This window comes from Trichosurus vulpecula, chromosome 2, assembly GCF_011100635.1.
Source record: "Trichosurus vulpecula isolate mTriVul1 chromosome 2, mTriVul1.pri, whole genome shotgun sequence".
Taxonomy (NCBI): domain Eukaryota; kingdom Metazoa; phylum Chordata; class Mammalia; order Diprotodontia; family Phalangeridae; genus Trichosurus; species Trichosurus vulpecula.
The window spans coordinates 243,171,141-243,196,059 of record NC_050574.1 but is presented as its reverse complement, the minus strand read 5'-3'; the positions used below and the strand labels follow the sequence as shown (position 1 = coordinate 243,196,059).

The 24,919-nt window shown below is 36.0% G+C and overlaps 1 pseudogene; it reads right to left on the bottom strand.

Moving 5' to 3' along the window:
- Nucleotides 1-10,972: 10,972 nt before the first annotated feature.
- Nucleotides 10,973-12,360, bottom strand: LOC118836938 (annotated as a pseudogene).
- Nucleotides 12,361-24,919: the final 12,559 nt, after the last annotated feature.

Sequence of the window (24,919 nt, the reverse complement as noted above, 5' to 3'; positions counted from 1 at the left end):
CCAGAATTCAAGTTCCCCACCCCTAGACTAGATGAACTCTAAGGTCCCTTCCAGTTCTAAATCTATGATGATCTTGAGAAGTAAATTTCTTGAACTTAAATTCAATTATCCCTTTTAAATTTTATTTGGTTCAATTTTCTAACCTACCGAGAACATTTAAGTTACTGAGTATCTCATCCAGTATGTTAGTGATTCCTTTTTGCTCTAGATTACCTTTAAATCTGATAAATCTATGATTATCAGTCTATATCAATCTATATACATCTATATTTATACCTCTATTCAAATAATTAATAAAGAGATGAAACAGGTGAGGTCACAGTTAACTTTGGGTTTACTGGCTAGATTTCTTTTTCGAAGACCAACCCCTAAACCTAATTCACTCTGGATCTTATTGATTGGACAGTAGGTCCCTGCTCAAGCACCACTTAATGGTTAGTTTTTGGGCCATCCTGAGTCAGAGTGACTACAAATAGCGACTGTTTCTCTTTTGGCCAGCAAGTCTCAGTGTTTTCTCCTCCCAGTTTATTTTTTTTCATTTTATTAAAGGGACCATCCCTTGACTCACTTCTTAAAAGAGGCCTATTCATTCAATGGGTGTTGCTTCTCTCAAAGTGAGAACTTGAAAAGACCTTAGCTTAAAAGGGCCAAGGTCTCCCACTGCATCCTGGGCCTTCTCTAGTCTTCCTGATTGATATCTGGCCACTGGACTCAGATGGCTCTGAAGGAGAAAGTGAGGCTGGTCACTTTGCACAGTCCTCCCTCACTCAAATCAAAATCAATTTCAAGTCATATCGTCATATCCTTGATGTCATGGTCCTCTTCAAGAATAAAGGACAAACCACAATGATTCCTTTTAGCTCTATATTACCATTAAATTTGATAACTATACTATCTCTACCTCTATTCAAATGATTAATAAAGACATGAAATGGTAAGTTTCAGGGGGATGCTCTTTTGTATATCTCCTAAGCAGACATGGAAAAATTAATGATGACCCTTTGAATCGATTTTAACCGATTTTAATTCATCTAATTAAACTATTGTTCAGTACACTTCTCTATCTGTTTTCCACAAGAAAAACATTAGATACGTCACCCATATATTTTTCCTGAGATTGAGAGAAAGCCCAAGGTCTCTTCAGTTGTAACACTATCCCTCATTGTTTCATTTCCCAGCAGGAAAAATGTCACCTGAAGTCAAAACAGCAGAGAAGGAAATCCCAACTAAAGCCTTTTAAAGATATCCTTATTTCCAGTACTAGAACTGCAGAAAGAAGCTACTATCTGCCATCTTGTATAGAGACCAGAATAAGTTATAGAACTTTGACACATACTCCAAAATTGTTCTAAGGCACTTCATTACTCATCATCATAACTCTCAGAAGGAGCCCTCCAGCCTCTTCCATGTACAGAAGTACCTGGCATTTACCAGGAAGACATCAACTAATGAGAAGTCAAACTAAGAGAAAGAAAAAGGCCAACTGAGGTCTTTTGAAGGAATATTAATTATCAGATAAATAGATAAAGATTAAGATAAAGAACTATGGAAACTGAATTTAGATCAGAGCATACTATTTTCACTTTTTATTCTTTTTTGTGGCTTTTCTCTTGTTCTGTTTCTTCTTTGATAACATGACTAATATGGAAATCTTTACATGACTGCACATGTATAACCTATGTCAGACTGCATACCATCTGGGGGAAGGGGAATAGGAGGTAGGAGGTAGGGAAGGAGAAAAAAGTTAGAACTCAAAATTTTATAAAAATGAAAACTATCTTTACGTGCAATTGGAGAAAAAAAGTAAAATACTCTTTCCAAAAAAAAAAAATAGAAAAAAATGGGAACTGGTATGCAGTTTGGAACAGTTCTATCCTTTTGGAATTATAGTCCCATACTAAAATTAGTGGTTTAAAAATCACTCTTACTTATGTTAATGAAGTAATATAGATATTATCAGAAACAAAAGAACAATTTGTTATAAGATGTTAGAACACAGAAATATTTGGTAGAAACACAATTGTTACATATGGCATTATCTTTTGATGGAGTTCAACTTTCCTCTTCTTCTCCCCTTTTGAAAGGATACTGAAATATTATTCTGATGTTCATAGATATTCAACTGCAGTTTTTGTCACTAATATGATTGTATAAATGTTAATAAAATCATTTTGAAAACCTTGCCTCAGAATTATCACACACTAAAAATATTAATTCATTTTTATTAAGTTCTGGGTCTCTTGTGGTTATCTCAGTAAGGAAACACATTTCATTACAGTTTTGCTGCATCATTTTTACAGTGGAATATATCAATGCACTTGCTTAGCACATGTCTAGGCACTACAACATTGATTTCATTGATCTGAGGAACCCACCTGTGGGAAGTTATTATATTTTTTTGAAAAACTTATTAATTAATGCAGTTTGAACCTAGTTTTGCATGGCTAAAAATTGTCTACCTTAAAAGCTTATCCCAGAATTTAGTCTGACCTCAGAGAGGCTCCAGGGAAATTGATGTCTATGGAATACTTAGATGCCACCTAACACTTTTTTAATTGGCTCAGTCTTGTTTTGTTGTTCTTGTTGTTCAGCTGTGTCCAACTCTTCATAACCCCATTTAGGTTTTTCTTGGCAAGGATAGTGGATTGGTTTGGGTCACACAGTTAGTAAGTGTTGGGGATACAGTTGAATTCACAATAATGAGTCTTTTTGACTTCAGGTCCAGCACTCTATCCATTGTGTATCATAACTGCCCCTGTCTGTCTCTACATGACAAAGTCTATAAGATTTTCTTAGCAAAGATTTTGGAGTGGTTTGCCATTTCTTTCTCCAGTGTGTCTCCATTTTACAAATGAGGAACTGAGGCAAATAGGGGTTAAGTGACTTGCCCCAGGTCTTATTCTGAGTTCACCCAAAGGTTATATTTTGGGTTTCCCAGATTATATTACATGTTTATACTTACTTACTGATAAGCATCTCAAATTGCCCTTCTCTTGAAACTACCCAGAACCTAAGAGAGGCCAATCAAGTAAATTTCTTTATGTCTTACAAATACTCAAGGAGGGAACCACACCTTTTTTTGGGGGGGGGGGGTCTCCTTTTTCCAAATGATCTAATAAAGTTCTTTCTAAAATTATTTCAGGTTTTGGGAATTTGTTCTCTACTAAAACAACCAAAGGAGGAAATTCTCTCTACCAAAAGGTTAGCACTTTTTCTGCAACTTACTGTCTTAGAAAGCTGCCTACTAGAGAAATCTAGGAGAGGTTCAGTGACTTATCATAACCATGTTCTGAAGCCAGCTCTTCTTGGCCTTGAAAGTAACTATCCACCATACTATGCTGCCTCTTATTCTTAGAGAGAACTTGAAAATATAGTTTTCCCCCAAATTATCCAGTTTGGGATTTTCTGAGTTATTTAAGATGTGTTTCAATAACTCTTGACTCTACAAAGCATAGTTCTAATATTAAACTGTCCTCTCATTTCTCCCAAGCCTTTAAATCCCCCCTGCCAGGACTCTAAGAAAATGTTTGTTTCTATTTTTATGTCAGTTTTATTTTGGCCCCCAGGAGATATACAGTATTAGAATGACCAAGTTCTGCAACACAGACATACAGAACATAAGAAAGAAGTACACAAATGGAGGGAGAGCAACAGGAACCAACAATTTCTTGTAAATAAAAAGAAAAATGCACTTAAGAATTCCTAGCTATCGGCAACCACACTTGCCCTCGATGTTTCAAATGGTACAGTATGGTGAAGATATGTTATAATTCTCCCTCTTATTGTAACTGAAGGCGAATGTGATGATTTTCTTGAAAAGGAGACACAAGACATTTCATTTTCTGACTATGTATCTTACCGTTTGATTGATAAAACATCAAGCCAGTGACATATTTTTAATGAGCTTTTAGCTGCCTACATGTACTTTTTATAATCTTGGCAGCATGCCTTGCCTTTCCTATTCATTTCTACTTCTTATGTTTGTGGCTAGAATATACAATAAGCATACTCAAAAAGAGAATGCTTAAGACAGTTCTTCTGCTAAAGTAGAAATTCAAAAGTGAAACTTGTTTAAATTACATTCATAAGAAGCTATTGCTACTTTGATTTTTTCCTGAATTTTAGTCTAAAGGTGGTTTTTTACCTATCTCAATACAGTGTATGTGGTTACAATACACATATATGTATATACATATTCATGCATATAAAACTCATGTATACATATATAGTGTATGTTATACATATATTTATGCAAGAATATAGGGTGTTTTGTAAAGGAAATATATGCATAAAGTTATAGAATTATTCATCAAAAAGCAATCACCTTCATAAGAGATTATATTTCCCCATTTTCTTTATGGTTAGCATTTCATAGTAATAAACTAAGATCACCTAATCAAATAATAATAGGTAACATTTATAGAGTATTCTAAGGTTTACAAATATATATTTGTGTGTATTTACATAATATACACCTTACCCATATTTAATCATATATATGTTTGTATATATACATATATGTGTGGGTACACTCATGTAAATATTATCAAAGGGGATGATTCAAAATTTTCTGGAGATATTCTTTGATATTCTAGGTCTCTATTTATACCTGGAGATGTTATAATACGATCTTATTGTACAAACTAAATAGCTCATAAAACTGATAATGATAATAGCAATAATACTAATATTATTAATAATAATAATAATAAAGTAGTAGTGGTAGTAGTAGTAGTAGTAGTATAGGTTAGGGTTTGAGAAATGTTTTACAAATATGGTATCTTCATAAAAGACCTGGGAGATAGGCGCTATTATTACCTGCATTTTATACATGAGGAAACTGATGCTAAAAGAGTCTAAGTAACTTGTCCAGGGTAGCAAGAAAGTATTTGAGGCCAGATTTGAACTCATGTATTCCTGACACTTTGTCCAATTCTCTATCCATCTAGCTACCTTTAAACAGTCAAATCAAATTAAATTTCAGAATTAATGAGATCAGTGATGTTACAGTTTGAAAATGGAGAAATTTGTCTCTCATATATTCAACACTAAGGAGTATGATTCTGTGGGGCATAATTATTTTTTCCTCCAGAACATAGCTATATATCAATTTTATACAATGTTTCTGCTTATTCATTCAATGTATATTCACATTCAATAGATAGCTCTCAGTACATTTATTTTGTATGCTGGACCTATCTATGCAGGTATAAAATAACTAATTAATTCAATACATTCCAGAAGATCTATGAATCAATGTAGGCTTTTCCCTCTAACCAAGTAGACTGCAATCTATTCATTGCTATCCACTTAACTTGTTTATGTCTCACCATCACTTCATTCCAAGGGGTCTGCCCAATGTGTAAAGGGCCTTTTTTAATCTCCTGTGGCATTGAGAAGGTATCAGTAGAGTCCAGCAACTCTATTATCAGCTGCTGCTTGCTCAGGAATAGTCTATCTTTGCATTGGAGAACACATTTATTTGATTACAATGCTTCATAGTTTCTCTTTCATAATTCCTTTGTTGTCACATATTGTAGCTTTCCCCAGTACACTATATACCTCTTCAGTGACCTTGGGCAACCATGTCCAGCTTCACCTTCTTAGAAAGCTCAATATTCAATTGCCCAAAGGCATTTAGCATCACTAGAAAAATGTTTTATTACAAAGACAAATAAGGGGGGCAGAGCCAAGATGGCGGCTGGCAAGCAGGGACTTGAGTGAGCTCCGTTACCGAGTCCCTCCAAAAACCTATAAAAAATGGCTCTGAACCAATTCTAGAATGGCAGAACCCACAGAACAGCAGAGGGAAGCAGGGCTCCAGCCCAGGACAGCCTGGATGGTCTCTGTGTGAGGTCTATACCACACAGAGCTCAGAGCTGGGAGCTGGGAGCTGGGAGCTGGGAGCAGGGAATGGAGTGGAGCAGAGCCCAGCTTGAGCAGCATGGACCATCCAGACCAGAAGCTGGGCGGAGGGGTCTAGCACCCTGATTTAGTGAGCTGAGGCAGTTACCAGACCGCTCGACCTACAAACACCAAAGACTGCGGAGAAGGTTAGTGGGAAAAGCTGCGGGAGTGGAAGGAGTTTGTGGTTCGGCTTCCAGCCCCCTGGGCAGCGGAGGTGGGGCAGCTACAGCTGTTGTTACTTCCGGCTCCAGGCCCACCTGGTGGGAGGAATTAAGTGGCAGATCAGACCAGGGGTGCACAGCCTGCCGAAGATCTAAGCCCAGTTCGGGTTGGGGGTCCTTGGGGAAGGAGCAGTGCGGGTCTGACAGAGCTGGCACCTCCCCCCCAAACGTGGAACATAGAACTCGTTAGTGTACAAGCAGTCATACCCCACTGAAAAACTCAAGGGTCAAGTTAGTTGGTTGGGAATATGGCCAGGCAGCGAAAGCACACCCAGATTCAGTCTCAGACTTTGGATTCTTTCTTTGGTGACAAAGAAGACCAAAACATACAGCCTAAAGAAGACAACAAAGTCATAGAGCCTACAACAAAAGCCTCCAAGAAAAACATGAACTGGCCCCAGGCCATAGAAGAACTCAAAAAGGATTTGGAAAAGCAAGTTAGAGAAGTAGAGGAAAAATTGGGAAGAGAAATGAGAAGGATGCGAGAAAACCATGAAAAACAAGTCAATGACTTGCTAAAGGAGACCAAAAAAACACTGAAAAATACACTGAAGAAAACAACACCTTAAAAAACAGATTAACTCAAATGGCAAAAGAGCTCCAAAAAGCCAATGAGGAGAAGAATGCCTTGAAAGGCAGAATTAGCCAAATGGAAAAGGAGGTCCAAAAGACCACTGAAGAAAATACTACTTTAAAAATTAGATTGGAGCAAGTGGAAGCTAGTGACTTTATGAGAAATCAGGATATTATAAAACAGAACCAGAGGAATGAAAAAATGGAAGACAATGTGAAATATCTCCTTGGAAAAACCACTGACCTGGTAAATAGATCCAGGAGAGATAATTTAAAAATTATTGGACTACCTGAAAGCCATGATAAAAAAAGAGCCTAGATACCATCTTTCAAGAAATTATCAAGGAGAACTGTCCTGATATTCTAGAGCCACAGGGCAAAATAGAAATTGAAAGAATCCATCGATCACCTCCTCAAACAGATCCCAAAAAGAAATCTCCTAGGAATATTGTCACCAAATTCCAGACCTCCCAGATCAAGGAGAAAATACTGCAAGCAGCCAGAAAGAAACAATTTGAGTATTGTGGAAACCCAATCAGAATAACCCAAGATCTGGCAGCTTCTACATTAAGAGATCGAAGGGCTTGGAATGCGATATTCCGGAGGTCAATGGAGCTAGGATTAAAACCTAGAATCACCTACCCAGAAAAACTGAGTATCATGTTCCAAGGCAAAATATGGATTTTCAATAAAATAGAGGACTTTCAAGCTTTCTCAGTGAAAAGACCAGAACTGAATAGAAAATTGGACTTTCAAACACAAGAATCAAGAGAAGCATGAAAAGGTAATCAAGAAACGGAAATTGCAAGGGACTTACTAAAGTTGAACAGTTTTCTTTACATTCCTACATGGAAAGATGATGTGTATGATTCATGAGACCTCAATATTAGGGTAGTTGAAGGGAATATGCATATATAATATGTATATGTTTATGTATATATATATATATATGTATATATATATAAGGGAATGCGTGTATATGTATATAGCTATGTGTATATGTATGTATGTGTATGTAAGTATATATATATATGTCTGTTTTTATATATATATACATATATATATATGTATATGTAAAAGAGAGAGAGCAGACACAGGGTGAGTTGAAGATGAAGGGAAGATAGCTAAAAGAAATAAAATGAAATTAAGGGATGAGAAAGCAACATACTGAGAGAGGGAGATAGGGAGAGATAGAATGGGGTGGATTATCTCGCATAAAGGTGGCAAGAGGAAGCAGTTCTGTGGGAGGAGGGGAGAGGGCAGGTGAGGGGGGGAATGAATGAACCTTGCCTGAGGGGGAATACCATACATACTCAGTTGGGTATCTCACCCCACAGGAAAGAAGAGGGAGGAAGATAAAAAATAAAAGGGGGGGATGATGGAGGGGAGGGCAGATGGGGGTTCAGGTAATCAAAACAAACACTTTGGAAAGGGGACAGGGTCAAGGGAGAAAATTTAATAAAGCAGGATCGGTTGAAAAGGAGCAAAATGTAGTTAGCCTTTCACAACATGAGTATTGTGGAAGGGTTATACATAATGATACATGTGTGGCCTAGGTTGAATTGCTCGACTTCTTAGGGAGGGTGGGAGGGAAGGGAAGAGGGGAGAGAATTTGCAACTCAAAGTTTTAAAATCAGATGTTCAAAAAAAAAAGTTTTTGCATGCAACTAAAAAATAAGATACACAGGCAATGGGGCGTAGAAGTTTATCTTGCCCTACAAGAAAGGAAGGGAAAAGGGGATGAGAGGGGAGGGGGGTGATAGAGGTGAGGGTTGACTGGGGAACAGGGAAACCAGAATATCAGCCATCTTGGAGTGGGGGGGAGGGTAGAAATGGGGAGAAAATTTGTAATTCAAACTGTTGTGAAAATCAATGCTGAAAACCAAATATGTTAAATAAATAAATTTAAATTAGAATTCCAAAAAAAAAAACAAAGACAAATAAGGGGAGTTCCATTTAGCCAGAATTTTGCGATTATGAAGGTAAACAAAATTCCCAAAGAACAATTTACTTAAATATATTTATAGAGAGACAGTTACATGAAAAAATTCCATCATGTTGATTTTGTTTAGACAAAATTAAGGGTTGACATATTTCCCGCCACCCCACATATACATGTTTTCACTTTTTATTTTGGTGTCACAGTTTATTTTAAGTCTAAATATCCTCTAGCACACTATAGTTCAAGCCAATTGGGAGCTTTTGTGGGTCAGTAGCTAAGCAACAGATTGAAAGCCTAGAGGCTATCAGTGCTTTACTTGCTCAACCAATCACATTCTGTGATGGTGAGCAAATCAGTTAACCTTCCCATTTCAGTATTCCCTCCTCTGTTAAAAAGAGGTAGTATTCTCAGTTTTCTTTCCACAATTATGTGAAATACCCAAGAAACTTCATGAACTGTGTAATTGATGCTACGTTAAGTATCAGTTCAACTATTCCCTCTATTTTGCCTATCTTTCTGTCTGGCTTTATACCATCTATCTTTATCTATTACCTTTTTATGTATTTTTCTGTCATCTATCTACACACACACACACACACATGAGAGAACAGTGAATAGATCAGGAAAATCTACTAGGTAGGACTCATGCACATCCCCCCTCCCCTTATTTGTTGATTATAAGTCACATTTATATGATACCTTATATTTACCCAGTGCTTTCTTTATATCAAATTCAAGAAAGAGGCAGTTTAGTATCTATATATTTAGCATGTCAATGTGTATCTGTCTATATATTCAAGGATATACTTAGACATATCTACATTCATATCATTTATATATCCATATATTTCTAGCTATCCTAGCTAGCTAGCTATAGCTATATAGATCTGGCTACCTAGCAAGCTAGCTAGCTATAGCTAGATAGATCTATATGACTATATGGTTATAGATAGGTAGATAGATAGATAGATAGATAGATAGATAGATAGACAGATAGATAGAGAGACGGAGGGGGAGAGAAGACAAGAGTTAGAGGATGAGTATATATTTTTAAATGGGGACAAATAACCTGTAATGTGTATCTTTGATCTAATACTACAGAAGTTTTCTATAAATGACATCACATAGCAGAATAGTAGGAAGTATTGGATATTGATTCAGAAAACCTGAATTCATATTCTGATTGATATCCCTACCAATAGAATCTTAGGCAAATCATGTAAGCCCTTTATATATCAGCCTCCTCACTTGTGAAATGGGGATAATAATATCTATAAGTGCCTATCACAGAGTTGTTGGGACATGGAAATGAAATACCATATGTAAGGTTTTTTGCAAACCTCCATCTTCTCTATAAATGATAGTTTCTTCAAAGTCATTTAACTTCTCTGATTCTCAATTTCTTTATCTATGAAATTGGGGAACTCATGGGTCCCTAGGTCTAAAACTTGAAGAAAACTTAGAGTTGGCATAATTGACCTACATTATTTTATAGATGAGGAACTAAGGCCTAGAAAAGTTAAGTTACTTGCTCATGATCATACACATAGTAAGGGGAAAATTCAGTATTTAAACTCAGATGACTTGCATCCAAATCCTGTACCCTTACCACTATACTTACCACAATGCCTATCGTACGGGTTTTTTTTGTAAGGAAAATATTATGTTTCTGTAAAGTGGCACGTGAACATGAGGTAGCATCATTATCAAGAATAATAAAATGAAGAAAAAACTACAGGAATCTTGAAAAGTAGATTTTCAAAATCCATTGATTTTTTTCATTAAATAAAGATGTTGCAAGGGTTAACTTATAGAGTGTGCCTGGTTTTCCCCATTGTTTGCTTGTTGTTTTTCATTTGTTTATTTTCTGTTGTTGTTTTTAATGGCATTGCCAATGGCTACAATCACATAGCTCTTCTGTTGACTTGATCTTTGGGGTTCGGTTTTGCTCCAAGAATAAATGATTTGGCACGATCTATCCTTCATGATACTCACACAGAAGCAAATTAACTATGAACACACTGATTTAGGGAAGGTGGGTCAACATGTTCAACTCACATAATGGTCAAAATAATATGGGAGTTTTTTTCTTCTTTTCTTTTTCTGCCTTTAAATCAAAAATGTTAATTTTGCATGGGTTTCCAAAAGGGCCCTAATCCTGGGCAATCTCAAATCATGTCAACTCCAAACAGTGGTATCCCACCACTATAGTCATTTCAGTCCTTTGATTGTCACTATTACATTATATAGATAATGGGTTTATGCAGGCAGGTGATACACACAAATGACAGATGGCAGCTTTGGTGGTACTGGTTGGGTTGGTGCTTCTTCACTGGACTTTAGTGATGGCTTCATGGATGGAGGTAGCCACATAATCCAGATTCTTTGTGGTAAGGCCACATATGTTGATCCCACCACTTGGCAGCAGGTCGATGTGCTTTTCATTAATCAGATATTCTATTTGCTTATTAGTTAACTCTGTTAACTTAACATTCTAATCTGTTCAGTGATGTGATTCCAGGTTCCTGGGGTGCCAAGGGCTTTGAGGCATGATCTGAGTTCAGCTCTCATTAACAGAATCCAGTCAGCAATTGTCTTAACATTTTCTTTCCACATAGTTAAGAGCCCAGGGATGCAAAGGGTAGTTGCCCTATCTGAGTTCCCTGAGCAGGAGGGCTGGACCACAAGACACACACACACACAATCTCCTCCATCTGGGAAAGACATGTAGGACATTGTCACCATCTTTCCAAACCAAAGTCAGGTTCCCTACCCCCTTATTGTAGAGCCTGAAGTTCTTGGGGAGGGACTGAGCACAGAAAATCTCAAAACTGTCATTCCCAACATGACAAACAGACTAGGCATCCTCATCTAGGTCCTCAGGTGCAAAACCTTGATAGGCTGAATCAAAGAAAGGGAACAGAAATCAGTGCTTCATGACAGCAGCAATCTTCTCCCATTGCTCTGGAGTTGGATCAGTGCCAGTGCGGTTTTGTGCACAGGTGTGAAGGACAAAGACAGAGAACTCTGGAGCATTCTCCATATCTTGCAGCAGGCCCTGATGGTAAAGCCATCTCTTAGCTTCATTCCAATAATGTTACGTTCAGAAGTCCATAAAGCCAACCAGCAGCAAGCACACCATTATGATTTTCCGAGGTTGGAGAAGACATGTACACAGGAGTGGCTCCATTATTTCTTCCGTTTTACCACTTGCAAAAGAACTTGGCTCCAACTCAAATGGTACCTGTTTCCCCCCAAAGCCTGCATGCTTTCTATCTGCTTCTCCCTTATGGCTGGGCTGTCACCCCCAAGAACAATTTGGGAAGTATTGTTTCAGAATTCTGGAATTCCAAGATGGGCAAGTACTGATGGTTTAGAGTGTCTTTTCTAGCAATCTGATGTTCCTCCTTTCTCACTACTGGCAAAACCCTGGACTGGCAATCATCTAAGTGACATGAGCCCACTCCTAGGTTGACCTTGCAGGGTTATGGGTCACTCCGGACATGTGTGGTGACCTTGAAGACTAAGACTGGCTGTGCCTGGGGCACATTCGCAAAGATGGACAAAGGCATGGCTGAGGGTGGCAGCAAGGGTGCAGACTCCTTTGGGTCCAGCTCCTGCTCCTAAGGCCCCGTTCCTGAAGTCCTTGACAGGAGACAGGAGCCTATAGCACGCAAGAAGCTGCGCAGATGGTCTCGGGGGAGGATACCTCTTCATTGCTTTTGTCTATTATTATCTGCATGATTGGGACTGGGTCTGGATAAGCAGCAGAAAGTTCATGTATGCTGAGGATTAAGAGTAAACCAAAATTATATTTCACAACTCTGCATTGAGACACCAAACTTTGTGTCCAAATATTATAAGTAGAGTTCATCTGGGGCATCTTCAATGTGCTTGAGAGAGACCTTCTTCCAGCATTCCTGGCTCAGGCAGCAAACGGTTCATTCTCTGTTTTGTTTTTGAGGGATTAAGAGTAGGGTATGGGAAAGAAATTCCTTTCCCTTCTGCATCTGGAACTCAGAGCTTCCAGTTTGGATCAAATGACTGACTGCAACCAATTTATATGGAAATGACTTGATCCATACTCCCTTATGAGCTGTGAGCTAAACTTAGGACTACAAGGATGTGTGTGAACTGGATATGTATATGCTTGCCTTGTTTTCATGAAAAACACAGTTGTTTCCTATATGTGGGTGTTTTAAGTGGTGGTGTAATTTTTTTAAGTTTTAGTGTTCTGAGAATACCTCAAGACCAAACAATTGATAAATGGTCAAAATATATTGACAGGAAGTTTTCTGATGAAGAAATCAAAACAGTTTGTAGTCATATAAAAATTGCTCTCAATTACTATTGATTAGAGAAATACAAATTAAAAGAACCTTGAAGTATCATTTCATACCTACTGGGTTAGCTAAAATGATTGAAGGGGAAAATGACAAGTGTTGTAGTGGATGTGGAAAAAGTAGGGCACTAGTTCATTGTTGGTGGAATTGTAAACTGATCCAATCATTTTGGAGAGCAATTTGGAATTATGCCCCAAGAGTTCTTAAATTACCTATATCCTTTGACCTAGAAAAAAAACACTACTAGGCCTATTTCCAAACATGATTAGGGGAAAAGGAAAGGAATTTGTAATTTCTAAAATGTTTGGAACAGCTCTCTTTGTGGTGACAAAGACCTAGAAATTGCATGGATGTCCACCAAATAGGTTATGGCTGAACAATCTGTGGTACATGATTGTGATGGAATACTACTGTGCTATAAGAAATGATGAATTCGATAATCATAGAACAACATGGAAAGACTTGCACCAAATAATGAAGAGTGAAAGGAGCAGAAGCAAGAGAATATTGTATACAGTAACAATAGTATTTTTATAAGAACAACTTTGAAGGAGTTATTTTTATTATTATAAGTACCCAAATCAAATATAAAAGACATGAAGAAAGACACTATCTACATCCAGAGAATGAACTGATAAAAAGAAGTATGTATAGGATAATTTTACATATATATGCCTATTTTGTGTCTATTGGTAGCCATCTCTAGAGTTTGGGGGAGGGGAGAAGGAAACAAAAAGAAATTTACATAATAATTGTGTTTTATATTTGAAAGGAATAGCAAGTTGTGTATAGTAGATTTGCAGTTTTATGCACAATCATCCTTTTTATTGTTGTGTTATAGAAAATCTTGTTTTATTCCATAAATTAAAGATCAGATTTAAAAAAAAATTGAGGGAAAACAACCATAACAAAATAAAACTATAAGATATTACACTATGCCCTTCCATAACACTGTACAGCAATATTTTAAAAAAAGAAAATGGTTGTGGGGCGTGAAAGAACCTGTTCTTTAACTGCAATGACTTGGGAATGAAGGTAGGTATAAAACAATTTTCCAATGGGAATTTAGCTAGGTTGACAAAAGAACCAGAGAAATTTTCTGTCTCCTTAATCATTAAAATTGGTTAGGTTCTTACATCATTGATCCAGATACTGTACAATACAAAGACATTTTATTAGCTATCATCAGCATTTGCCACAGAGCCATCAGGATATTAAGAAATGGATCTTAAACAAGAAAAGATGGTGAAAACTCTGTAAACAAACATTATGAAGATTTGAAGACAGAGTTAAATCTTGCAAGATTTTTCAAGCCCTGGGAGCAAGAATGCAATTGGAATTACTCCCAGAATGCTACTCTGGACACCATTTGGTTATCAGCTTCAGTTTCCATTGACCTGATCAAGGGAAACTCTGTTAAGAGCTGTATATATCCATTTCACTAAGCTGCTTTCTCTTTCTAGTAGCAAGTTCTTAGGCAAATTGAGCATACCAGTAAATCATTCTGTAATGTACCATTTCCAGGCATTGCCTTAGAAAATTCATAAGAATATTAAGCTTCCTCTATTCCCATAATATTTTAGTGATTTTGACATTTAATATAACTTTGCCTTACATTCACTTACAAAAGCAGTCAGATCCTGACAGCCACCATCACAATCTCAGTGACCCTTATCATATCTTGGGAAGAAACAAATCAATAGAAGAACCTCAAGGAAATATCCATTTCATGTTAAACTGGCAATGAAGTAAATAAGAACAGATGTGCCACAGAGGCAACTGAGTCACAGCAAAGATTGCTGAACAAAACCAAAGAGTTCCTAACTGATTCTTACAACCATTTCATTTCTAAGGAAATGGAAAGAGATCAATAGAAATTTACTCATCCATTTTAAGAGGCTTTATCTCAGTTTCATTTCCACTTTCTTGTTCAAGGTTTCTGCCACTGTTAGTGGGATAAGACCTGCATTCATTTCTAAATCTAAATACCAATTCCTCCTCTATCTATATTACTGAAAGCTTTCTTCTAAGATGGGCTTCTTGCAACAGCTTCCTGCTTTGCACTGTGGTAAATGAATCTCATAAGTTTAATATTTGTTTCTATCATAAGAAGAGAACATTTCTGATTTAAATTTACCATCCCTCCATATTGCAGGCACAGTATTTAGAAGTTCACAGAGAGAGTTATTATCCCAATTAGAACAAGACAACAACACAGCCATGCCAAGCTTTTGAGACTTCCATCATGCTGTAAATATTTTCTCTCATTAAAAGAAAGGATAATATTGGAAAACTCAAACAGCATTTCCTTGGGAGATCTCAAAAGTTACTTGACAAACCAAGAGCTCAAATATTTTGTGTGGAACTCTTCACTTTAAAATATACCTTCACCCCCAAAATTGAAAAATTATGTGGTGGCAAAAAGGGATACTGTGGCATTGGCCACTAGGCCTGGGGCCAACTGTTAAAAAATGCCAATTCGTGAGCTGACAACAAGAATAAACCTTTTGGTGAATAATTTTAGCCAAAATAAATTGATATATTTTCCCCTACCTCTACTCAAACTCCCTTACCATTCACCTTCAGATTACCTAAACACACCTTTGCCATTGTTACAGCAAGTAGTCACAACACCTACACTACAAAATGGACAGCACTTGTCACTTTGACTACAATGATCACCCCCTTCCTTGCAAAAATAAGAACACCTTAAGACTTACCATCCCTTGTTAGCATGTAATCTCCTGGTCCTCCATATCTAGCAATCTTACTCAATTCCCAGTATATCCAAGAGAGCTCTACTTGAAATTTTCCCATAATGTACTCATGATTGTAGGTGATTTATGTGGATGAAAGTTATATGATAAGAATAGAGATCTAAATATCAATATTTATTTTGCAAATTGAAGGTCAGCTTATATATGAATATAACATATATGCCTTTATGTATAGAATATTTAAGTGAAACACCAGAATTTTAAATTGTGTTCATTGATAAAAATCTAAAATTTTAGCCCCACTCAACTATGTTATAATACTGAATCTATTTAGACTTCTTCTTCACACTAGACAAAATACTGCCATTATGTTATATATTCATAAAAAGTCCAAAGGTTCTAGAAAAGTGACAACAGTTCATTTTTGTTGTTTTGTTTTGTTTTGTTATATTTTTGTTTTTCTTTTTCTCAACTCTTGGTCTTCTGGGATTTAGCATGGATGCTTTCCCATCTGGATCTATTTTCTTTTATACTTATGAGCTTTTGCCAAAATTTAAATGGCAATGAATTACTTTTTCCCCCTTCTTTTTTTGTCAGAAATTCACAGTATTTTGTTAATTTAGTTTTGACAGGTAAGGATAAAAAGGTGACCACTGCGTTTTGATATTTGCCACCACAAAGTACATCTGGTATTTGAAATTAGCAGGTGCCCCTGAGGCAGCAGTGGGAACACATAAAATGTTATCTGATTAATCAAAACAAAATGTTATTACAACCTGTCTAATGTTATAAACCATTGGCAATTAAAAGGGGATTTCCTGTCTGGTTTGGTAAAATTTTCAATACAGGATGAAACCAGTTCTGGGACCTATATAAGAATTTCTGAAAAGTTAACACCTTATAGGTCTGTGATGATATATCTATAGGAAAACTCCATCCATATATCAAGCCACCACATGAAGATGATAAGTTTCATAAGCTATCTTGACATTTCCAAATATCTCGTTTTTGGTATGTAAGCAGATATATTTTATGTCATTCCGCCTTCCACCCTTGCCTCCTTAACTTGTCATTAGCTGAGCAGATTACACCTGGATAGGTATAGGTATAAGTATGAAGTTGTCAACAAGCATTTGTTAAGTTCCTACTATGAGCCAAGCATTGTGCTAAGTGTTGACTATAACAAAGGGAGAAAATAGTCTTTAACACCAAGAAGTTCAGATAGGGGAGAAAACAACCAAACAACAAGGTACAAACAAGATATATAAAATAAATTCAAAGTAGTTTGTCTGCATTTGACCAACAAAGAATTTAGTGAGAAGGTTAATTTGTGTAAATAGAGGCAAAAATCTATTTCAATATTTATTTACTTCTTCCTTAGCCTAAACACCCAAATAGAATATTTACCCTTGTGTGTTATATTTCACTCAAATGCTAAACCGGTGGGTGAAACTACTAGTCATTCCAAATCAATTTGCTGAGCTGGTTCAATGACAAATCACTATCATATGAAACCTAACAACTTCTGTTAAGTCATAAATGTATTTACCAAGATCAAACCCATGATACTGAGAAAATCCTATATAGTAGTCCCACTATACAGAGAGGTTTTGAGATCCTCTTCCTGCTTTAAGAAGTATAGACTCCTTATTAGTTGTCTTTTCTATCACAAATAAAATTGTTATTTTTGCTAATACACCAGGGTTGTCTTTCCCATATTTTCCCCATAGCTGCCAAAATTGAATCCTCCAAGATTTTCATCGGTGAAATCTAAAAGTTTTACGAGGATCAGATAAGGGTTCATGTAAAGCCTGCAATAAGTTTTGAAGGAAACAAAGAATTTTAAGAGGATAAAGTGAGTAAAGAGTGCATTAAATATATAGGAGGCAACCAGTGTCCTCCAGAAACTCAAGCCCACCTTAGTACCACGAGATATTGCAAAACTTTTTGTAGAAGTGAGGGCACAAAGTTAAATAATGGAAGAGGGAGCATAGGCAAAAAAGTACAGAAAAGGAAAAGACTCACTTGAACTCTCTCAAATTCTCCTACAAACAACTTTAATACTGCCTCAAAATGAATTATGGAGCAGCAGAACTCACAAAAGGATGGGGAGAAACAATTTTCCAGCCCAAGACACTTTAGAATGTCAGCAGCAAAGGTGGAAGGGGAGCACAACCCAGAGCAGACTGCTCCAGCACAGGCCATGTCTCAGCAAACCAGCATCAAGCCTTGGTGGCAAGTGAATAAGCAGAGGCAACAGAAGTTTCCACAGCTCTCAGCACACAGATGGTAAGGAAGTTGGGCAGCTGGTCAGAAGGAGATTAGAGTAGTCTCTTTGTCAATGCTGGGTGTAGGAATCTGTCACATTGCCCATATTCAGATCTTAGTTGCAGTCCTGGGTCACAGTGCAAGAGTGAAGTGCATTAGCATACCAGAATCTGTAGCCACAAAGGAGTAGTGAATCTGTTCATATTTTCCAGGATGGAAAAGAGATCTTATATTCACTCACAGATCAGCACACAGGGCAGAAGACTAGTATACACACCTTTTTTTGTTTTGTTTTTTAGAACATACTACCTTGGAAGAAATGAAAACATACAGGACCCCAGAACTGTCTGAAAATTCCTGCACAAAAACCTGAAGCTTGGGACAGCACCCCCATCATTCAGGAGCAGAGCCCAACTTTAACATCAAGTTAAAAAACAAGAAATAAGCTGGAGAAATGAGCAAATAAACAAGAAAAGGAACCTAACCATAACAAGTTACTCTAGTGACAGGGAAGATACAAACACACACATAGAAGAAAACAATAAAGTTAAAACAGCTACATCCAAAGTCTCAAAGTTAAATGTGAATTGGTGCTAGGCACATAAAAAGAACTCCCAAGAAAGCTCAAAAATAACTTTTAATATCAAATAAGAGAGGTAGAAGAAAACTTGGGAAAAGAGATGAGAGCAAGATGAGAAAATCATGAAAAAAGAGATAACAGATTGGTAAAGTAGGCAAAAAATTATTGAAGAACATAACACCTTAGAAAACAGACTAGGCCAAATGGTAAACAATGTACAAAAATCTATTGAGGAGAATAATTCCTCAAAAAAAGGAAAATTGGCCAAATGGAAAGGAGGACTACAACATCAATGAAGAAAATAATGGTTTAAAAATTAGAACTGGGCAAGAGGAAATGAGTGACTCCATAATACATCAAGACACAATAAAACAAAATCAAAAGAATGGAAAAAACAGAAGAAAATGTGAAATTGTTCATCAGAAAAAGAATACTGACCTGGAAAATAGATCCAGGAGAGATAATTTAAGAATTATTTGACTATCTGAAAATCAGTATCAAAAAGAGCATAGGCATAATATTATAAGAAATCATCAAAAAAATAGCCCTGCTATTCTAGGACAAATAGACATTGAAAAAAAATCCACCTATCACCTCTCAAAAGAGATCCCAAAAGGATATCTCACAGGAATTTGTGGAGCTTTTACCTTAAAGTATCAGAGAGCTTGGGATATTATGTTCCCAAGGACAAAGGAGCTAGGATTTGAACCAAGAATATCCTATCCAGAAAAACTGAGTATTATCCTTCACAGAGAAAAATTGGCAGTAATTCAAATAGAGAATTTTCAAGTATTCCTGATGAAAAGACCAGAGCTGAATAGAAAATTCAACTTTTGAATACAAGATTCAAGAGATGCATGAGAAGGGAAACAGGAAAGAGAAATAATAAGCAATTCAATAAAGTTAAACTGTTCATATTCCTACATGGGAAGATGATACTTGTAACCTATAAGAACTTTCTCACTATAAGGCAGTTAAAAGGAGTATATATAAACAGATTGCATGGGTGTTAGGTGAATATGATTGGATGATAGCTAAAAAAATAAAAGTAAGGAGTGCAGAGGAGGAATGCAGTGGGAGAAGGAGAAAGGGAGAGGTTGAATGGGGTAAATTATCTCACACCATAGAGGCACAAAATTATTTTTGCAGTTGAGGGGAAGGGGGCGCATGGAGAATTCACTGTGAGAATGAGAATAGCATACACAGTTAGTTGGGTATGAAAATCTATCTTATCTTCCAGGAAAGTAGGAGAGGAAGAGTCTAAGAGATGAAAGGGGCAGATAGAAGGGAGTCCAGATTGGGGGAGGTGTAATCAGAAGCAAAACACTTTGAGGATGGACAGAATGAAATAGGAGAGAAAAGTAGGATAAAAGGGGGGAAATATGATGTGGAGAAATACTGTTAGTAATCATAACTGTGAAAAACATTACAGGAAATTTCTCTGGTAAAGGACTTATTTCTCAAAGATATAGATAACTAAATCAAAGTTATATAAAAAGAGTCCTTCCCAAATTGATAAATGTTCATAAAATGATATAAAAACAATTTTCAGATGAAGTAATCAAAGCTGTCTATAGTCATATAAAAATGCATTACTAAATATGAATATAAGCCAAGAGACCATCCTAAAGATCATATTTGATGAATAGAATGAAAGAGGATAAAAAGTCTGTAAAGTTCCTTTAAGTTTTAAAACAAGCTTGATCCCTAAAGCTGATTTAATTAAATCCTTTTTATAAAGACGAAGAAACTGAGGCCCAGAGACATTAAAGCAACCTCAATATAACGGGCTTCCTATATGGTAGGCACATTGAAGAAGGTAGGAAGGAAGGAAGGAAGGAAGGGAGGGAGGGAGAGGGGAAGTGAGGAAGGGAGGAAAAAAAGAAAGAAAGAAAGAAAGAAAGAAAGAAAGAAAGAAAGAAAGAAAGAAAGAAAGAAAGAAAGAAAAAAGAAAGAAATGAAAAGAAAGGAAGAAGGAAGGGAAAAGGAAGGGAAAAAGGAAAGAAGGAAGGAAAGAAAGAAGGAAGGAAGGAAGGAAAGAAAGAAAAGACAAAGAAAGAAAGGAAAGCTCCTACCCTCAAGGAATTTGCATTCTAATGAGACAACATGTATGTAAATAGGTTTAGACAAGATACAGATTGGAGCAAGTGGAAACTAGTGACTTTATGAGAAATCAAGATATTATAAAACAGAACTAAAGGAATGAAAAAAAATGGAAGACAATGTGAAATATCTCATTGGAAAAACCACTGACCTGGAGAATAGATTCAGGAGGGATAAGTTAAAAAATTATTGGACTACCTGAAATCCATGATCAAAAAAAGAGCCTAGATATCCTCTTTCAAGAAATTTTTAAGAACTGCCCTGATATTCTAAAGCCAGAGGTCAAAATAGAAATGGAAAGAATCCACAGATCACCTCCTCAAATAGATAACAAAAAGAAGTCTCCTACGAATATTGTCGCCAAATTCCAGAGCTCCCAGATCAAGGAGAAAATACTGCAAGAAGAAAGAAAGAAATAGTTTGAGTATTGTGGGAACACAATCAGGATAATACAAGATCTAGCAGCTTCTACATTAAGGGATTGAAGGCTTGGAATATGATATTCCAGAGGTAAATGAGGCTAGGATTAAAACCAAGAATCACCTGCCCAGCAAAGCTGAGTATAACGCTCCAAGGGAAAATATGGATTTTCAATAAAATAGAGGAATTTCAAGCTTTCTCAGTGAAAAGACCAGATCTGAATAGAAAATTTGACTTTCAGACACAAGAATCAAGGGAAGCAGGGAAAAGTAAACAAGAAGGAGAAATCATAAGGGACTTACTAAAGTAGAACTGTTTTGTTTACATTTCTACATGGAAAGATTATGTGTATGATTCATGAGACCTCAATATTAGGGCAAGTGAGGGGTGTATATATATATATATATATATATATATATATATATATATATATATATATATATATATATATATATATGTATATATGTATATATATACACACATATATACATATTTTATATATATACATATATATGTATATATATAAACTTTAGCTACTCTAATACTGTGTGTATATATATATATATATATATATATATATATATATATATATACAGAGCGAGAGAGAAAGAGACAGACAGAGACAGAGACAGAGAGAGAGGGCACAGGGTGAGTTGAATATGAAGCGATGTTATCTAAAATAATAAAATCAAATTAAGGGATGAGGAAGAAATATGTTGAGAGAGGGAGAAAGGGAGAGATAGAATGGGGTAAATTATCTCACATAAAAGTGGCAAGAAAAAGCAATTCTGTGGGAAGGGAAGAGGGGGCAGGTGAGGAGGAATGAGTGAATCTTGCTCTCATGGGATTTGGCATGAAGAGGGAATAACATATACACTCAATTGGGTGCCTTACTCCACAGGAAAGAAGGAGGAAGGGGTTAAAAAGGGGGCGATGGTAGAAAGGAGGGCAGATAGTGGGAGGGGGTAATCAAAAGTAAACACTTTCAAAACGTGACTGGGTCAAGGGAGAAAATTGAATAAATGGGGACAGGATAGGTGGGATCAAAATATAGTTAGTCTTTCACAACATGAGTATTGTGGAAGGGTTTTGCATAATGACACACGTGTGGCCTATGTTGAATACTTGCTTTCTTAGGGAGGGTGGGTGGGGAGGGAAGAGAGGAGAGAATTTGGAACTCAAAGTTTTAAAAGCAGATGTTAAAAAAAGTTGTTTTTACATGCAACTAGGAAATAAGCTATACAGGCAATGGGTCATGGAAATCTATCTTGCCCTACAAGAAAGTAAGGGAAAAGGGGATTGGGTGGGAGTGGGGTGACAGAAGGGTGGGCTGACTGGGGAATGGGGCAATCAGAATATATGACATTTTGGAGCGGGTGGGAAGGGTAGAAATGGAGAGAAAATTTGTAATTCAAAATCCTGTGGAAATCAATGCTGAAAACCAAAAATATTAAATAAATAATAAAATTAAATTAAAAAAAAATAAATCTGTACCCTAGGAATCTGAATACGCTGTTACTGTAAGCAGATTCTTTAGATTGCTAATAAAACAGTTTGCTTTCAAAAACGAACACTGGGCTGTATGCCAAAAATAATAGTCATTCTAGTTAATCCTGAAGATCCCTGAAAGTTACTAATTTTAATGTAATATTTCACCCTAGATTTTCTCTCCCTTTTGTATCTGCATTGTTATTGATCATGACAAGGGTATATAAGGATTTGTGTATGTCTCTGATATGCTATAATGGTTTAAATGCCAGTTATATCAATAACCCTTGACAGAGTGTTAGTGTAAGAAATACTTTGAGCTATAATTCATCCATCGATATGAATTTATAACTGACATTAATATGAATAGGAATTCTGGGTCTATAATATGGAGAAAACACAAACCTATAGATTGTTCCATGACTAAGAGGTGTTTGTAACCACCAGACTTTCATCATCTTGTCCTGGTAATCATTACTTGATTATATACTAAGAAATATTTAAACAAACAAAGGCAGTGTAGGAAAACTATAATCTTTAAAGGGCATATTGTTTATATTATTTGAGATTGTTTGTTGATAGTGTACATTACAGAGTACAGAAGCTTTGGTAAAATTGCGGTAATGATTTTATCTTTCCAACAAAGGAAATTAGGGAGTAGAAAAATGACAGGCATTCCTTCTATACAATTACTTTTGAATCTTTGGATTTGTGTTTAGAGCCTCCGAGTGAAGGAGGATTGTTTTCTAAATTTTTGTGAAATCACATTTGGTACTGCTTCTGTTTTCTAGCCTCATAACAGAGCTTATCCCTTTATATCAAGTGTAAGAAAACTGTGTGAGTGCATGTGTGAATTTTTCCCTTTGGTTTGCACTCCAAATTGGTTTGTATCTAAAGTTGTAAATTAACTTGGACATTCAGTGTGTCCTTTCTTCTACTTTAAATATTCATTTTAATCTTTAGACTTATATAAGTATACTAGATAATGTTTAGGCTAATTTACATGTTCGAACTCACCTGAATAGTAAGTGAAGAAAACAATTTGCTTACAAAGCAACTATTTTATAACATCATTTCCCCCAGAACTTGCTAAACATCCAAATGATTGATTGTATTAGTGACCCCATAGAAATAGTACTGTCTTATAATGATAAATAAAAAAGAAGTATATTGACAGGTATAAGATAATCCAAATATTTCTTGGCAAGGGTATTTAAAATACAGCATTATTAGAACATTTTACTTGCAATATCCTTTTCTACTTCAGGTATTTATAGAATATTAGCTACAGTTAAATATTGCTTCCTTTTTCAAGGAATTGCCCTCACAGATAACAAAACTTCCTTGATCCCTCAAAACCACTACTTAATCAGGAAAGATTTTATTCCAATACATGCATTACCACTTTTACCAAATCACTGTTTCATTTCTCACCAGTTCCCTTGTACCAATTTTTATTCTTTCCCTTCTGTTTTTTAAATCTTGCCCCCAAAATTACTTTTACTCAACTTGTGAAATGTCAGCCAAACCTACAAAAATGTAATTAAACTATATCTTTATATGCTCACAATCTAATACGAGTGCCTTGTATATAGTAAGTCCTTAAGAAATGTTTTTTCAGTTGTATGTTTGTTGAAGATAAATATATCTAACATAAGAATGATAGAGCTGAAAGGAACCTTAGACATCATCGAGTCCAATCCTTAATTTTGTAGTTGAGAAAACTAAATATAATTAGAGAAATTATATAGAATAAACTTAATGGGGAAAAGGTCTTCTTATTTCTATGTCAGTGTTCTTTCCACTATACCACACTAAATCCCCATGAGTTACAGTCTTTTGGTACAGGAGAAAGAGTGATTGATCTGGAGTCCAAGAAGGTGGCCTTAAATCACAGTAATGCATTTTACTATCTGTGAGACCTTAACAACAAACAAACAAGCAAACAAACAAAAATTACCCTTTTGAGCCCAGTTCCTTATTTACAAAATTATAAGTTGGATAAGACGGTATCTGAGGTTCCTTTTAGTTTTAAATTTGCAATTCTATGATTTGAGTCCTTTTTGAATTACTATTTTTAATTTTTTCTATCATATTGTGAAACAATGAAGTTTCCAGAAAAAGCTGTAATCTTATTTTTTAAACTTCTGCTTTCTTACACACTTCTTATTTCTACTCCCCCTCCCCTGAGCATTATATTAGAAATACAGTAGATGATCATAGACTAATCAATACTTGTTCAAGAAGCAGACATGCCTTTTTTTCCCTCCTGCTGAGGGAATGAATTATCCCATTCAATTTAGTGTGGATCAGTTCTCAAATTGATTTGGATTATGCTGAACTCTATTTTAAATACG